We start from the raw sequence: 11,076 nt of genomic DNA on the forward strand, positions 1-11,076 counted from the left end.
TCACTTCCAGAGCACACCGGACTTTTTGTGGTATTGGTTCCTGGAGGCTCTGGGTGCTCCATTTGGCTTGAGAACCCCTCTCCTGAAAGTCAGAATAGCAACTAAGGGAAGCGTGGGGAGCATATTAACCCTTTTAAGTAATGAGGTCACTTGTTCTGCTGATAATCTCACCCAGGACTTTGAGAAGGACTGCAGCAATGGATTATAACCCCCCAAGGATGGACATTTCCTCCTTAGCCTGTAAAGTCCCCATCCGGTCCTGCAAAGCCAGTCACTGGTTTTAAGCGATCTTATCTTGTTCTTCCCACTAATTTCTCTGTGAACCTGTTTGGCTCACGCCAGCCTCCCTGGTGGCAGGGCAGCGGGGAGGGGATCCTCAAAATGGATTATGCAATGTCCGCCAGTGTTTGTAGGATGCTGGACCCCTGTCCTAAGAATGATGACACTGCAAAGCTATGATGTCCTGCTTTGTTCCTGCTAACCTTACAAAGGGCAGAACTCTGGAGTCTGACCTCTGCCTTCTCCAAGATGATGACTTTCACACAGTCTCCTTCCATCCAGCCCAGACAGGTGGACACGCATCATGGATCTTGACATGTGAATGCAGGGCTAGCCCTTCCCAAATAAGAGCTCTGTGAAATTTACAGGTGCCTGCAGTCATAATCAAAAGTGTTTTTTTTTTTTCTTTTTAAAAACAGAAAAAGAAAATTATTCACCTTTGCTAAAAAGGTAACATTAAATCATCGAGTCTACTAAAACATGACTCAACACTTACATCATTACGTATAAATTATGTTCAATGTGGGTAGTTTGATTTGCTTAATATGATGTAAGATTGGATGTCTCCAAACATAAAGGTAGCTACCACCTTTGCAAGTCCCCAAACGGCCTTGAGAGCTCCTTGAAATTCAGGTAAGATTTTTCTAGAATCCTAAGGAGAGTCAAAGTCCTCCCTATGGTTTCTGCTATTTGCTGAGTTTCTGCTGCAGGCATGCCTTATAATTACCTGGGTTGCCCCGGCTCCAGGAACTGCCGAATTAATGCTAGACTGCGATCTCTCTGGGCTTCCCTCAAGGCTCAGTGGTTAAGAACCTGCCTGCCAAGTAGAAGACCTGGGTTCAATCCCTGGGTCGGGAAGATCCCTTGGAGAAGGAAATGGCAACCCACCCCAGTATTCTTGCCTGAGAAATCCCATGAACAGAGGAGCCTGGTGGGCTATAGCTCTTGGGGTTGCAAAGAGTCGGACACAACTAAAGTGACTTAGCACACACACACGGATAGGTCACAAAGTGATTACTCCTGGGATCCTGTAAATTAATGTCTGAGGCCCCCTCGGAAATGTTTTCCAAATCTCTGGGTACTCAACTGGTTGTCAGTTTGATTCTGACAACCAGTTGACACATTATACATTGACACATATAATGACCCCTCGACTCCCTCCTCAGGTTCCATTATTTGTTAGAACAGGTCACACGACTCAGCAGTAGTTGACTTCCGTTTCCTGTTTACTGTGAAGAATACACTTAGGCAGAGCTGCATGCACTAGATACCCAGAGTGAGTACAAGGACGTGAGTGTGTGGCAGGGGGGCAGACTTTCAATGCCCTCACCAGCACACCACCCCCCAGCTCCTCCATGGGGTCACCAACCCTCCTCTCTGAGCCTTTTCAGTTTAAGGTTTTTCTGGGTGTTCCATTTCATAGCGTTAAAACTTCTGGCATTCCCGCCATTGAATAAACAATGTATAACAGCCCACAGGGGTGAATGTGGGGTGAATGTGCATCTTTTGTCCCCATCGTTCACTTACATCTGGGCAGGAGGATCCCTGTCCTGGCCCCCATGCTTAAGAGTAGGGCTCAGCAAATCTTTTCTGTAAATATTTTAGGCTTTGTGGGCCCTAATGTCCTTGTCACAACTACTCAAGTCTACTGTTGCAGTGCAAAGGTGGCCACAGACAATACGTAAATGATGGGTGTGGTTGTGTCCCCATTAAACTTTATTTACAAACACAGGCAGTGGGCTGGTCTGGCCCCCAGACTCTGGTGCTAAATCTGCAAACACAGTTTCTTCAGTTATTTAAGCTAATACACTCCTTTTTCTCCCTTATGCCCATTTATGAGATGAGTTTCTCTCTTGTGAACTAGAGACAGAACTTTGTCGCTCAGTCGCTCAGTTGAGTCTGATTCTTTGTGACCCAATGGACTGCAGCATGCCAGGTTTCCCTGTCCTTCACTGTCTCCTGGAGTTTGCTCAAACTCTTGTCTGTTGGATCGACGATGCCATTCAACCATCTCGTCCTCTGTCCTCTTCTCCTCCTTCTGGTCAGAAATAGTCCTGACTGACACTGTAACAGTGAGGGGGAGGATAAGGAAGAGGGGCTGCTTCAAGTCCTTGCTTCTCAGACCTTCCTGCAATAAGAATCACCTGGAGAGGACATTGACCTGAACACTGCTGGGCTCACCCGCACCCGTGCTAGTTCAGCAAAGAAAATTATTCACCTTTGCTAAAAAGGTAACATTAAATCATCGAGTCTACTAAAACATGACTCAACACTTACATCATTACGTATAAATTATGTTCAATGTGGGTAGTTTGATTTGCTTAATATGATGTAAGATTGGATGTCTCCAAACATAAAGGTAGCTACCACCTTTGCAAGTCCCCAAACGGCCTTGAGAGCTCCTTGAAATTCAGGTAAGATTTTTCTAGAATCCTAAGGAGAGTCAAAGTCCTCCCTATGGTTTCTGCTATTTGCTGAGTTTCTGCTGCAGGCATGCCTTATAATTACCTGGGTTGCCCCGGCTCCAGGAACTGCCGAATTAATGCTAGACTGCGATCTCTCTGGGCTTCCCTCAAGGCTCAGTGGTTAAGAACCTGCCTGCCAAGTAGAAGACCTGGGTTCAATCCCTGGGTCGGGAAGATCCCTTGGAGAAGGAAATGGCAACCCACCCCAGTATTCTTGCCTGAGAAATCCCATGAACAGAGGAGCCTGGTGGGCTATAGCTCTTGGGGTTGCAAAGAGTCGGACACAACTAAAGTGACTTAGCACACACACACGGATAGGTCACAAAGTGATTACTCCTGGGATCCTGTAAATTAATGTCTGAGGCCCCCTCGGAAATGTTTTCCAAATCTCTGGGTACTCAACTGGTTGTCAGTTTGATTCTGACAACCAGTTGACACATTATACATTGACACATATAATGACCCCTCGACTCCCTCCTCAGGTTCCATTATTTGTTAGAACAGGTCACACGACTCAGCAGTAGTTGACTTCCGTTTCCTGTTTACTGTGAAGAATACACTTAGGCAGAGCTGCATGCACTAGATACCCAGAGTGAGTACAAGGACGTGAGTGTGTGGCAGGGGGGCAGACTTTCAATGCCCTCACCAGCACACCACCCCCCAGCTCCTCCATGGGGTCACCAACCCTCCTCTCTGAGCCTTTTCAGTTTAAGGTTTTTCTGGGTGTTCCATTTCATAGCGTTAAAACTTCTGGCATTCCCGCCATTGAATAAACAATGTATAACAGCCCACAGGGGTGAATGTGGGGTGAATGTGCATCTTTTGTCCCCATCGTTCACTTACATCTGGGCAGGAGGATCCCTGTCCTGGCCCCCATGCTTAAGAGTAGGGCTCAGCAAATCTTTTCTGTAAATATTTTAGGCTTTGTGGGCCCTAATGTCCTTGTCACAACTACTCAAGTCTACTGTTGCAGTGCAAAGGTGGCCACAGACAATACGTAAATGATGGGTGTGGTTGTGTCCCCATTAAACTTTATTTACAAACACAGGCAGTGGGCTGGTCTGGCCCCCAGACTCTGGTGCTAAATCTGCAAACACAGTTTCTTCAGTTATTTAAGCTAATACACTCCTTTTTCTCCCTTATGCCCATTTATGAGATGAGTTTCTCTCTTGTGAACTAGAGACAGAACTTTGTCGCTCAGTCGCTCAGTTGAGTCTGATTCTTTGTGACCCAATGGACTGCAGCATGCCAGGTTTCCCTGTCCTTCACTGTCTCCTGGAGTTTGCTCAAACTCTTGTCTGTTGGATCGACGATGCCATTCAACCATCTCGTCCTCTGTCCTCTTCTCCTCCTTCTGGTCAGAAATAGTCCTGACTGACACTGTAACAGTGAGGGGGAGGATAAGGAAGAGGGGCTGCTTCAAGTCCTTGCTTCTCAGACCTTCCTGCAATAAGAATCACCTGGAGAGGACATTGACCTGAACACTGCTGGGCTCACCCGCACCCGTGCTAGTTCAGCAGATCTGCAGGGGGACCCAGAATTTGCAATTTTAACAAATTCCCAGGCAGTGCTGTTGGCTGCTGGCCCCTGGACCACAGGTAGAAAAAGCTGTCCCAGATCAGTGGCCCTCGGGTCTCAGAGAACCTCAGAGGATTCTGATTTGAGCGTCGGAATCACCGGAGGGCTTGTAAAAACACAGGCTCTGCTCAGAGTTGCTGATTCAGTTGGTCTGGGGTGGGGCCTGATAGTTTGCTTCCTAACAAGCCCCCAGGGGATGTTGCTACTGGACCCGGCTTTGAGGAATGATTTTGGAGGACCCTTGTGTTGCCCTCTTCCAGTGTGCCCCTCCCCCAAAGCAAAGATGTCTATGGGGTCAAGGACCCATCCTCTTTGCTCCTAGGTCAAACTCTGGGTGCTGGAGATCCCAGACTTTTTGCCCAGTTAGCCTTGAGCCAGCTTCCAGAACCTGCATGGGATCATTTCATGTGACATGGAAAAGAGAATGAATGGAGGTGGAGGTATTGGTTAGGTTGGGGGGGAGGGGGGGTTGGTCCAAAAGCTGTGGGAGGCCCTTGCAACTCAGGATGGAGCCAAGGTGGGGAAGAATGGGAGGGTGAGACCCACACCACCACCCCCACCCCCACCCCTGCCCAAACCGCCCTTCCCCAAAGGAGCAGGTGGAATGGCTTCCTCCATTTGGGGCCACCCTGATTGGGAGCAGGGCTCATGAGCCATGGTCTCTGGAGTCGGACACACTTAAATTTGATCCTTGACTCTGATACCTATTTACTTAGTGACCTCAGGCAAGTTACGTAACCTCTCTGAGCCTTCTCTATAAATCTACACAATCCATAAACATGCTGAACATCTACCACATCGCTATTTTGAGCTTCCCAGGTGACTCTGGTAAAGAATCTGCCTGCCAGTGCAGGAGATGCAAGAGACGCATGTTCAATCCCCTGGAGGAGGAAATGGCAACCCACTGCAGTATTCTTGCCCGGAAAATCCCATGGACAGAGGAGCCTGTGGGGCTACAGTCCGTGGGGTCACAAAGAGTCGGACCCGACTGAGCAACTAACACTTTCCCTTTCGCTTGACAAATGCAGTAAGGTTTTTGAAGCATTGAACATAAGCCTTGGCACGTGATAAACGTTGGGCATTATTATGCTTGTTACTCACAATGACAGTTTCATTCAGTCCTAGGGACGGATGTGTTATTTGTGACTGTCCTTCCTGTGCATCCTCAGAGCCCTGGTGTCCTCAGTACCTTGTGAGCAGGGACGCAGCTCTTTCTGTAACTGCTTCCCACTCTCTGCACTCACAGCCTTGGGTCTCAGTCTTGAAGAACACAAGTAAAGGGTACTAGAACCCAGAAGATAACATGCCTTTTTATAGATAGCTAATCAAAGCTAGTAATTTTATAGGAAAGGAGTGCTCATCTTGTTTTTTGCTGCTGTAATTGAAACGTTCATGGAACTATCTATTTGTAGTCCAGACAATGACATTTATTGAAAGCAATGGCCCATAAGTATTTGACCCTTGCCCCTATTTTCCATATGGGCCACCAAGGCTTTAATTATGTTTTTGTTGCTTTTGTGACTACCTACGACGCAGCGGTGACAGACGAGCGCTTTGGTGGTCTGCGATGCCGGCGCTCAAGGCGTGTGGCTGTTTGTGAATGGGTGTGTTTCCTTGTGTGTGTACCCCGGGTCTAACCTCCAGCAGTGGCCCTAAGACTACTACTTATTGTTTATTTGCACCCGGTTGTATCATTGAGAATAGTGATGTGGGTAGAACTTTCTTCAGTTGCAGAGATGTCCTCTATGTACGTGTCTGTTACCTGTCCATTAACCACCTACCCACTAAGCAGGGCTTCCCTGGTGACTCACTAGTAAAGAATCCGCCTGCGGTGTGGGAGACCTGGATTCCATCCCCGACTCAGGAAGATCCCCTGGAGGAGGGCGTGGCAACCCACTCCAGTATTCTTGCCTGGAGAGTCGCAAGGACAGAGGAGCCTGGTGAGCTGCAGACCATGGGGTCGCAGAGTCGGTCACGGCTGAGCGACTAACACACGACAACCACCTGTGGTTATGAGCATGGAAAAGGTGGCTAATGTGACTAAACTAAATGTTAAATTCTGTTTAATTTTTTCATTAATTTACATTAAATAGCTGCCTAAACACAAGCGGCTGCTGAACTGGACAGTGTAGGTTAAGAAGGTCTTTGCTCATCTGATCACTACAATCCCTCTGAGAGAGTAAGGGGAAAATGCATCATTTTCTGGACAATGAAATGGTTCACCAGATGTTCACCCGGGCAGGCGAAGCAGGTGGCCATCGCATCATGTGATTTAAGACGTGTATTTCAAAGGGCCCTTCCTGCACTTCCTTAGAATGGCTCTGCCATTGGTGTATCACAGGGGATGTTATTTTCAGCAATTAAATGAAGACACTGGCAGGAATTTTTTTTTTTTTTTTTACAAGGCACTGGTCTACCCTATATTCCCAAATAATTGAGCATTCCTTGGCTAAAAAGTAACATAATTAAAATAGAGTTTTTTTTTCCCTTGCCTTTGGAAGGAAATATCAACATTTTGACTACTGCATAATTTGAGCTGAGGTAGATCATCAAAAAGAGCAAATATTTTTTGTCTTTTAATTTTTTTTGGCTGTGCCACACAGCGTGAAGGCTTAGTTCCCAGACCAGGGTTTGAGCCTGCACCCCCTACATTGGAAGCTCGGAGTCTTAACCACTGGACCATCAGGGAAGTCCCAAAAGGGAGCAAATATTTGAAGTGTACATAAGCAGAGTTAAACTACTTCATATGTAAGAAGTTCTCGTTAATTACTCTGGACAGGTTAAGCAAATCACATACCAGACACGGTGCCATCATTTGAGATGCCAGTCACACTAAAGCCCCTTTCTGAGGTGTACCTTACTTCTAGTTCTCTATGCTTCCAACCAATGGGTGATTTTGACCTCCAGAGATCATCTGGCAATTTTAGGAGATATTCTGGTTGTCACAGCTTGGGGTCAGGGTGCTTCTGGCATCTAGCAGGTAGAATCCAGTGGTGCTACTGAGCAAGCATTCTACAATGCATGGGACAGCCCCCGGCAACAAAGAATTACCTGGCTCCACATGTCAGGATTGCTGAGGTTGGGGAACCCTGCTCTAAGCCCTTGGTATTCAAGGTGTGGGCCATGGATATCTGTATTTACAAAGGTCACAGATATGAATGTCTCTCTTGCCCCATGTTTTAAAACTAACTTTGACTGAGGTACTAACCATGTCATCAGTGGCTCAGCAACCCCTCTGGGTTGGGTTTGGAATTAAGCCCCACCTCCCGATCTTGGCTGCAGGGTCCAGGCTTGAGGCTGGGCTCCCAGTGTGGCTGCCTGAATCACCTTTGAAGTTGACTGCATTTCCAGTTTCCAGGGAAAGTCCCAGGAGGTGTTTTCCCTGGGTCATTATCCTCCCCATATTCTCCCTTCTTTCCTTCCTCCATCATGTTCTGTCCTCCTCACTAGGTCTATCTACCACTGGTAAGTCAGAGAAGTATCAGAGTTAAATAGATCCCCCCGTCTTTCTAAGGGGAACGGAGTGGCTCTATAAGACTATGTAAAGCTCTTATGAAAGGCAATAGCGGGAGAAATACTAACTACAGAAACCTTGAACCCATATGGTGAGTCCCCTTCAAGTTGAAAACTTTCAAAGATGCAAACATGCATTCCATCAGTGTCAGGTGTAAGTGGCATTGCAGCGTGCCCTCCATCTCCTGTTGCCGATGATTCTTCAGTCCTAGATAGCTGATTGTGTGAGTTGGGTACCTAGGCTAATTTTGTTGGACTTAGGAACAAAATCAGACTTATGAACATGCTCTCGGAATGGAACTCTTTGGTATGTATGAGACTTACTCTATTTCCGTCTCTTAAGGGTGGAGGGGTGTCCAGAAAAATCCCCTCCAATCCAAGCAGGTTACTCCCCCTTTCCATCTTCCCCTTCAGTGTCTGGAATTGAGAGTCAGATGATGCCTGACACACCCAGACTTTCATACAAAGCCAGACCCCGCCTGGGCTACTTCCACTCTGCTGTCTCATGCATCCAATCACAACCATTTACCAGGACACATGGCTTCTTTCCCTGACCACTCTCCAACCCATTCCTGCCTCAGCATTTCGGGGAAATGAGGTGAGAGACCCAGGAGGTGGGACCCGGCTGTTGCTGGCTATATTCTAGAACAAACCCCTTTAAATGACTTCTGAAGAGTCCCCCAGGCTGGTGGTTGGGGGAGCAGGAATGAAGCGGCAGTGAAGAAGTGAAATTATCACCTATTGCTTCACCCGTATAATTGGGTTAATAATGAAAACATAACTAGCAGGGGCCTCATCCACAAGGAGTCATTATGTGCTTTTTTCCCCCGACCATTGTCACAAAATATGAAAAGTACATCTCATAAGGCAAGCATGCTCAGAACCGCTTAGCAACCTCCCCTGTAATTGTCTCCCAGTTTATAAGAACATGAAATTAATTATCGTATCTCATACCTAGAATAGTAAGTGTGTGGAAGAGTCACGGAGAAGAATCCTCCTTGTCCTGAAATGGATCACTCGCAGTCAGCTTCCACTGGGAACATTTCAGGGCTTGTCGGCTGGGAGGGCCTTGAGACAGCCTTCATCAGAATGCACTGTTATTGTTTCATCGCTCAGTAGTGTCTGACTCTTCTCTCCATGGACTGTAGCCCACCAGGCTCCTCTGACCATGAGATTTCCCAGGCAAGAATACTGGAGCAGGTTGCCATTTTCTTCTCCGGGGGAGGGATCGAGTCCACGTCTCCTGCTTGGCAGGTGGATTCTTTACCACTGCGCCATCAGGGAAGCCCTTTAGAATGCATAATTTCATGATAAAACAGTACTGTGTCTCTGTGGTGGATGGCATCTCTTTCTAACCATATGGCCGTTGTTGTACCGGAACAATTGCTGAACAAATCCAGGTTTTGTGTGCTCATTCCTGACAAGAATTTCTGTCTCATAAAAATTCTCGGGAAAACTTAGGGGTGATGACATCAGGTTTGGGAATATGGAGACTTGAGTTCTGTTGCCACTTCTCCTGCCACTGGTTTATGGACTTTTACCCAAACCTTTTCTCATTAAACCCCAGTTTCTTTTTCTGTGAAACCAATAGGACTGAAAGTCTGAGCTGGAGTGCCTCTGGCTTCTGCCCATAGCTGGGAGTCAGCAGGTGCAAAGGGAACAGCCATTGCAGTTATTAAAATGCTGATCCACTTCTGCACTGACGCAGAAACCCACCCGCCCCCTGCCCACACCCCTTGCCAGGGCCTCTCTGTTGCTCTGGCTACAGATTCCTTCCCCTGACGCTCCCCTACGCCCCCGCCATCACTCGTCAACTGAGGTTTAATGTCTGGTCCAGCAGGAGATCTTAACACAGTGTTATTGTTGTTCTCAGATCCTCAGTCGTGTCTCTTTTCCACCCCATGGACTGTAGCTCACCAGGTTCCTCTGTCCATGGGATTCTCCTGGCAAGGATACTGGAGTGGGTTGCCATTCCTGCCTCCAGGGGAATCTTCCCAACCCAGGGATCAAACCTGCATCTCTTACATCTGTGGCATTGGTAGGTGGATTCTTTGTCAGTAATGCTATCTGGGAAGCCCCTACAGTGCATCATTATCAGTACCTTATTTTAGGACATCTGAACCTCTCACTTGCCCACGGTTAAACAGTTTAAGTATTACCCCTGATGGTTGCCATGTCCTTAGGGAAGAGCAGTACCCACATTATGAGTTAGTAGCTATTTACATTACCGACGAACAAAAAGAAAAGGGATATTTTTTTAGAGTTTTCCATCTGTGTCTTTGTTCTTAGCCAGCTAGGGTCAAGCATTGACCCCCGACTATGTCTACTGATACACACAGTTGCACTTGAATTTCATAAACAGAAGAAAATCCCATCAATGGCAGAGTCTTTGGATAATTCAGGCAAGGATTAGACAAGATGACCTTGACTTTGGAGATAATTAGATTTAATTATTCAAATACAATTTGAATACTAAGAACATATATATAAAACCGTTTTCAAGCACCACCAAAGTTGCTCTTTACACGGCAGTCACTGAAGTGCTTCCAATTACAGCAAGACAGTCCCCATAAGCCATCCTTGAGTTATTCATACAAAGGACAACAGTGAGATGGCATTTCTTTCCAAAGGTCCCATCAACGGCCCTGTTCATTTATTGTAAATTACTAAAGACTCAGGGTATGTTTCCTCTATCGGCCAGATGCAAACCTTAATATTTTCAATGCCCTTGGCATATTAATTCATTCATTCAACTGTTATTAAGACTTCATGCCATGCATCTGGGCTAACTGCTGGGAATAAAGGCATGAAAACATCTTAACTAAAGGAGCTTTCGTTCTAGTAGAGAAATAGACACACTAATAAAAAAGTATAAGGTGATAAACAAATTGAGTGGGCTCTTTCCCCCTGGTCCCTAGGTGGTGCTTATCAAAGATAGCATCTCCATTCTTTCTGAAACATCTCCTTGGTGAGACTCTCCTGGTGGCCCTCTCATCTGTCAGGCTGCTCTTACCAGTCTCTGTCCTGGAATTCTTTTTGCTCCATGCCCTGGATACTTAGAACAATTAGAAGTTGGAAACACCCGGGACCTGTCCCAAAAACCCCTTTCTCTTCTCATGCCCCACGATTTCCCCAGGCCATTTCTTTCACTCCCGTTGTTTTAACTACCACCTTTTGCCAGTCTCTTAAGAACAGACCTATTTATCCAACAGCCCACAGACCACTCCAGACTCCACTGTCC

Source organism: Dama dama, chromosome 5 (assembly GCF_033118175.1).
Source record: "Dama dama isolate Ldn47 chromosome 5, ASM3311817v1, whole genome shotgun sequence".
Classification (NCBI taxonomy): Eukaryota; Metazoa; Chordata; class Mammalia; order Artiodactyla; family Cervidae; genus Dama; species Dama dama.